The sequence below is a fragment of the Microtus ochrogaster genome, chromosome 4 (genome assembly GCF_000317375.1).
Source record: "Microtus ochrogaster isolate Prairie Vole_2 chromosome 4, MicOch1.0, whole genome shotgun sequence".
NCBI lineage: Eukaryota > Metazoa > Chordata > Mammalia > Rodentia > Cricetidae > Microtus > Microtus ochrogaster.
In genome coordinates, this window is record NC_022011.1 from 48,827,330 (window position 1) to 48,834,390 (window position 7,061).

Here is a 7,061-nt window from a genome sequence, read left to right on the forward strand (position 1 = left end):
CCACCCACCCATCCACCCATCATCCATCCATCCACCCATCATCCATCCATCCATCCTTCTACCATCCATCCATCCATCCACCCATCATCCACCCAGCCATCCATCATCCATCCATCCATCCACCCATCATCTATCCATCCTTCCATCATCCATCCATCCTTCCATCATCCATCCATCCATCCATCATCCATCATCCATCCATCCATCCATCCATCCACCCATCATCCACCCAGCCATCCATCATCCATCCATCCATCCACCCATCATCTATCCATCCATCCATCATCCATCCATCCATCATCCACCCATCCATCATCCACCCATCCATCCATCCATCCATCCATCCATCCATCCATCATCCATCTATCCACCCATCCATCCTCCCATCATCCATCCATCCATCCATCCATCCATCCATCCATCCATTCACCCATCATCCATCCATCCAAGTTTATGTCTACTTGCATTCATTAATTCATCCACCATTCTTCTGCCATCCACCATCCTGCATCCATTTTAATTCATTCATCCACCCCAATTTCCATCTACCATAGGAGACAGCTTGCCATCTTCATCAGCCTTATGGGGGTGTGTGTACATTTAGGAGGTCAGGCAAACAGGAAACTTCACAGATATAGGCAAACATTGGGAGGAGTGGGCTTGGATGTGGTAGGCAAAGGGCTGCACTGGTGAAGAGTAAGTGGTTCCTTATGTCTTCCCACACCTCGCTCTCAACCACATACATGCTGTCTATGGGTCTGGGGATTTCAGCAATAAACAAAATCAGAGCTACTAGTCTTTCTTCCTTCCTTTCTTTCTTTCTTTCTTTCTTTTAGATTTTAAACATAGTTTTAAATTTTAAGATTTATTTTTGTGTATAAGTGTTTTGACTGCATGTATGTATGTTCATCACAGATGGTTGTGATCCTCTCTGTGAGTGCTGGGAACCAAACTTGGGTTCTCTGCAAGACTAGCAAGTTTTTTTTTTTAACTACTGAGCCACCACCTACCTGTAGCAATGGGTTTTGAGTAGATTCACATGAGAGATGGCAGGACCAATCCCCTCATTTCCTCTCATTTAGGCTAAAACCCAGTAATAGAGCCCATAGCTGAGCGTGTACCCTTTGGAAGGGTAGGAGCAGGCTGTAACTTTGGGTAGAGAGGAGCTGATGGTCCAGCTGTGAACTCTTGACCCTGTGCTATGTGAGGAGCAGCTATGCTGGACTTCCCAACATCATTAGAAGGGGGAACCGCTCTGCTCTCCAACTGAAAGTACAGTGCTGAGCTTTGGAAGACTGCAGTGTCCTCTGCTAGGTGGGCCACACATGGTCTGGACCCCCCGTCTGTCTCTTGATCTGAGATGCCTCGCCAGTGTTCAGAACAGACTTACTCTGAGCCACAGGGCTGGGTAGCCACACCTTAGGGGGCATTGGGGGGGTAGACCTCATGTATGCAAGCCCTGGCTCTGAAGCAGGAGAGTGGTGTGTGTGTGTGTGTTCGTGTATATGTGTTCCAGGGAACTGGTATGTGTCTAGGGCAATTTTAATTCCCCTCACCCTCAAGTATCCATGCTCTGAAAATTTAGGAAGTATAATTTAAAAAAATTTAAGTGTCTGTGTAGGGGGCTGGAGAGGTGGCTCAGTGGTTAAGAGTGCTGATTGCTCTTCCAGAGAAACTGGGTTCAATTCCTAGCATCCATATGGGAGCTCACAATTGTCCGTAACTCCCGTTCTAGGGTACCCAACACCTGTGGCAAAATACCAATGCACATAAAATAAAAGTAGGTCAATAAAAGTGTATGTGTGAGTGGATGTCACACATGTATGGTACCTGTGGAGGCCAGAAGTGGGTGTCAGAACTCTTGTAAGTGGAGTGGCAGGGAGGGATGAGGGGCTCCATGTAGGCACTGGAAGCCGATCTTGAGGTCTCTGAAGAGTGGCGAGTATGCATCCACCTGAGCCATCTCTTCAACCCTGGAAATGAGACATTATCCGCAGAAGTCGTCACTGGGACTTTTTCACTGTGTTCCACAGCACCCTCCCCGGCTTCTGCATGCTTACGGCCTGCCTCTTGGAGGACGCTGAGGTCGGCCATTCTTCTTGTCCACAAGCCATGCTTGCTGAGGTCTCCTCGGCTGGTGATCTGGAGCCCATTGGGACTGACAGTTAATGAACCTTCTCTGGCCCTCCATAGGCGAGTCTTCTGGGTGTCTGCTCCAATACTGCTGGTACGGACATGCCAGCTTTGTCAGTCAGTTCTAAAGGTCATGTGCTTTCTCAACACTTGTGTTCCTTTCTCAGAGGAGAGTGAGCGCAGTGAGGAGGGGTCCTCAGCGGGTAGCCAGGGCTGTGCCTGGCAAGCCACTCAGCAGCTGGCCACAAGTGCCCTTGGGCCAGGCATCTCCAGACCCCAGGAGTTTCATGCACTGTGCTCAGATAATGCCCAAGGAAGCCCGGGCTGGGCACACCTTGAATTTCTGTCCACTGAAGTTTGAGATGAGAACCTGTGTACAGAACCGGGCTTGTTTGTTTTCACAGGTGGGAGAGTACCAGTCGGGTTGGCTCGGTTCTCTGTAAGTGCCAATCACTCAGCACCAAGCAATCAGCCACCTCATGGAGGAAAACAATCAATCTTTCATGAGGCTCTCTCACACCCGCCCTCGAATGACAAACACTTTAATTCCAAATTAAATACAGCAACACAGCTCTGATGAGGCCGTTGTTCCGAAGCACCGTCATTTTCCATCTCTTTCAGAGCCGATTAAATTAGTCCTAATTAGAGGGAGGTAAACAGCTCTGGAGGACATGCCTTTGCTGTGGAGGTTGCCTGCTGCCTGAGAAGGGAGCTATCTGTGCGCCCTCCCTCGGGCCTGAGCTCTCTGGGTCTGTCTGTGGTGAACTACGGCCTGAGGTCTTGGGCAGTCCGGGTAGTCAGAGCAGGGATAGATGACCCCTGGACTCCTCCTGGTTCCAATTGCACATTTCCCATGGAAAAGAGGACCGTGTAGTGTTAGTGGCTGGATCCAGCTGAGGACGAGTTTGACCATAGGCATCTATCTCTTCCGGGTCACAGAACAAAGCAGTGGCATAAAGCAGTGGCATAAGTCGTTTGTCTGAGACCTCAGTCTCACTGCTCTGTAGATGGACTGTTGCCTGCCATGCGGCTGCTGGAGGGTGCAGCCCAGTGAGTAATGTCACCACCACGAACAGACGCCCAGAAGACTTGCCTATGGAGGGCCTGAGGAGGTTCATTAACTGTCAGACCCAATGGGCTCTAGATCACCAGCCGAGGAGACCTCAGCTCCTGTCTCTGTCCTGTACACCCAAGCCAGGCATAGTGAGACACCTTACAGCTGCCTGGGAAGCTACTGCCAGACAGGCCTGATGTTTGTTAATTGAATGTCTGATGTGGGACTTGACTGCTCTCCAGATGATGCCTTTGTGACAGCTTCCACCTTGTATGACTCTGTGTGACATGTGGCCCTGTCTAAATGCCCACGGTGCCATCCCTGTGCTCTTTGCTTGGCAAGGCTGAATATCAGTGAGGTTCTTGGGATGGCCCTGGTGTTCCTCCTTTGACAAGGCTGAGGCATTGGTAGAGTTCAGTCTGATGCCTTCTTTTCCAGGAAGCCTACCTGGGACCTTCCATCTACCTGAGAGGCTCTGCCTTCAGTGCTGATCTAGTTTCCCACCTCTGTATCCCAGGACTTCACTGTCTCTCATCTGTTGTATGTTTCAATCCTATACTGACTGTCAGGTACAGAGAGTATGGCTCAATGGGGAGTGCTGCCCAGATGCTTATGAACGTGTGTGTGTGTGTGTGTGTGTGTGTGTGTGTGTGTGTGAGTGAGCATGCAGATATGCATACAAGGTCACATGTCATGTGTATGCATTTATATTTTGGATCTTCCTGTACAGTGTTCCACCAGGATTGTAGACTCGAGACCCACCCCCTCCCAAGGAACTCTGTAGGAAGATGGAAGTCTGGGGGCACGTCCTTCTCCATTACAGAGCCAGAACTCTGGGAGTCGGAAGCTGTACTACTCTTGCTTGAGGTCTCTTGGGGTATGGAGGTGTTCGCGCCGGGCTCTGCTGTTCTGTTTGCCCTGCTGCCAAGTGTCTGATGCTGTCTTTTTGGCAATAAAACCGTCAAAGCCCTGCTGAGTGAGCGGAGTAGCAAGCAGTTGTAAACAAATCCTGAGTGGACGGTCTCGGTGAGTTCCACCGTCTCCCCTCCGTGCCCATCAGCCTCACACACAGCTCATCAGGGTAAGCGAAGGAAGCACTACATTTGGGCTCTGCTGTATTTTGTTATCTGTTTGCTCGCCTCTAAAACTCCAGTGAATAGACCAGATGCTGTTTCCATGGCAACCTCCTCTCCTCCAGCCCTGGGTGCTCAGAAAGCGAGTATTCAGCATAATCTTCCCAGGGTCTCCCGGCTCCAGGGGGCTGTTTAGCAGAATGGGATCTGTGGTGGGTGGCCCTGCCTGTGCCTTCCATGGTCACCTCCCTTCTAGGGCCCCGGAAATTAGGCTTTGGTGATGTGACAAGATTTAAAGATTTGGTGAGTGGCAGATTTCAAGAGTGACAATGGAGGAGAGACCTGAGAATGTGCTGCAAATCAATTGGTCTTTCTTGCTTTTAAGGACCATGGAGTCCTCAAAACTCTATGGTGGGGACTGGGACTCGTCACCTTTGTTATGCAGAGGGACAAAGGGAGGGCCATGATTCAGTAAGGGACTAAGTCAGCATATGACTCTTACTTAGAGTCTCTTCTTTGCCCTCCACATGGGGCAACAAAGGTCCCCAGCTCACATTTTTCCCTATGGGTGGCTCCACCAGGCTGTGTCCCCCAACTTTTTGAGGCCCAGGCAGTGCCAAGCTGTGGACTCTGAGGTGGACGCCTGCAGGAGGCCTGATTTGGTCATAGCTCTCACAGGCCTGCTGGCTCATTTCATACTTGTGTTCAGCTGCCCAACAGAGTTTTTTGGACAGTGTCTGCAGACTGCTCACCAATCTGTGATCACACTGATACAGGCAGTCCGGCATGGCCACCTGGTCTACCTGCTCCTCTTTGAACCTAAATCAGTGGCAGGTCCGATTCAGTTTGAAACTCAGCATACACTGGTGACTTCCAAAGACCCCCCCAAGCCAGGAGTGACTGATCTAGAACAACAAGCATTGGTGATCTAGAATCTTCGCACCAACATGTGAGCTTCTTCTGAACAGCAGGGCTCTGATGCATTAGTCTAGGAGATTCTGTTGGACAACCCTAGCTCAGACGTTCAGGGCAGTTAGAGTAGCCATCTCGCAGGTAGAGCTGGAAGCTGCTTCCAGGTATGTGACCTCAGCTCTGGACCAGCCTCTTTATCTGTAACCTGGCAATGGTAGAGCCTACTGGACACACCTGTGAGGCTCCCTCCTGATCGTTCATTTCCATTGCTATCTTTCCAGTCCTTTGGAGAGGTTACTATTCCTTCTCTTCTCAAGAAAAGGAAATAGAGGCTCAGAGATGACAAAGGCATTGCTTCAGGCACAAAGCTGCCGCCCACAGTTGAGATGATCTGTGCCTAAGAGCCATGTGGGCTGACCCTGCTGCCAGAGCATAGGGCGTGATGCATCACTCAGCTCAGAGCCTCATACACCAAGCTGGAGTCTTGCTTGCCACTACCCATCCCATTCCTTGCTTTTTCCCACCCTGTGGTTGCTTCCTATGGGCAAAGCCAATGGTGGCACTAGATATTAGTCCCACCACACCTTGCAGGATCCCACAAGTCCCTTGGGAGTCCACTAGGTTCCCAGTGCCTCTCCAGAAGGAGCATCGTGGTGTTGGGAGCCCTTAGCCTGAGAGACAGGTCGCCAAAGGGACAGACCTCCCTCCTCAATATTCTATCAGTTGTGATCTTGACCCTGGAAGTGACTTTCTGTCATTTGTACAAGGAACAGATACCATTGGCTGTCACTTAAGGGCACAGCTTTCCTGGACTCCCAAGGCCCTGGCTCTGTGTGCATCTTAGGGTGGTAACTCTGAGTACTCTGGATGCCTGTAACTCAGAGGAAGTGGCTGGGTGCCACCCTGGCCTTGTCATCTGTCCCATCATCATGTCTGTCACTTGCATGCTCCCTGGCACACACAGTCACCGCCGGCTTGCCTTTCTGCCCCTCAGCATCCTTGTCTGTAAAGTGGGTGCTGACTTGTCAGGGTTCCCTTCTTCTGCTAGGCCCTCCCCAGGATGCATGGAGACCGTGGGTAGACTGGGCAATGGTCTCTTTGAAGATGTCCTTTCTTTGCCCTGGGGCTATTGAAGGCATTTCAGGTTCCCCATCAAGGTTCCATGTCAAAGTGCTTGATCCTCAGCTGGTGGTGTGACTGAGAGGTGATTGGATCTCTGGTGTACTAACTCAGCAATGGGTTCATGGGTGGGTGGGCACTTGGGAGGTGGGGCCTGGTTGGAAGTGGACCACAGGAGGTGTGTCTTTGAAGACTGTGTCTTGTCTCCCAGCCCCTTTCTGTCTCTGTCTCTTGTTCACCATGAAGCTCCTTACTATGGGTTCAAGAGGAATGGAGCCAAGTGACAGACAAAAGCCACAGAAACTCCGTGATGGGCTATTCCTCCTTCGAGGTGGTTTCCTTTTTCTTTTTAAAAATTTTATTTATCTGTTTATGTATGAGTGCTCTATCTGCATGTATGACTTTATGCCAGAAGAGGGCACCAGATCCCACTAGAGACGGTTGGGAGCCACCAATATGGGTACTGGGACTTGAACTACAGGACCTCTAAATGAAAAGTGAGCAGCCAGTGCTCTTAACTGCTGAGCCATCTCTCTAGCCCCGTAAGCTAATTTTCTAAAGTGTTTATCACAGGAGAATGACTAACACAGGCTGCCTTCTACCAGGAAGTTCCCAGTTTTTGGCAGATGGTTCCCATTGGCAGTGTCAACTGTGTCTGTAGAATCCAGCTGGCCTCAGAGGGGTCACCTGTGGCTGTTCAGATGGGTTTGGCCCCAGAGGGGTCACCTGTGGCTGTTCAGATGGGTTTGGCCCCAGAGGGGTCACCTGTG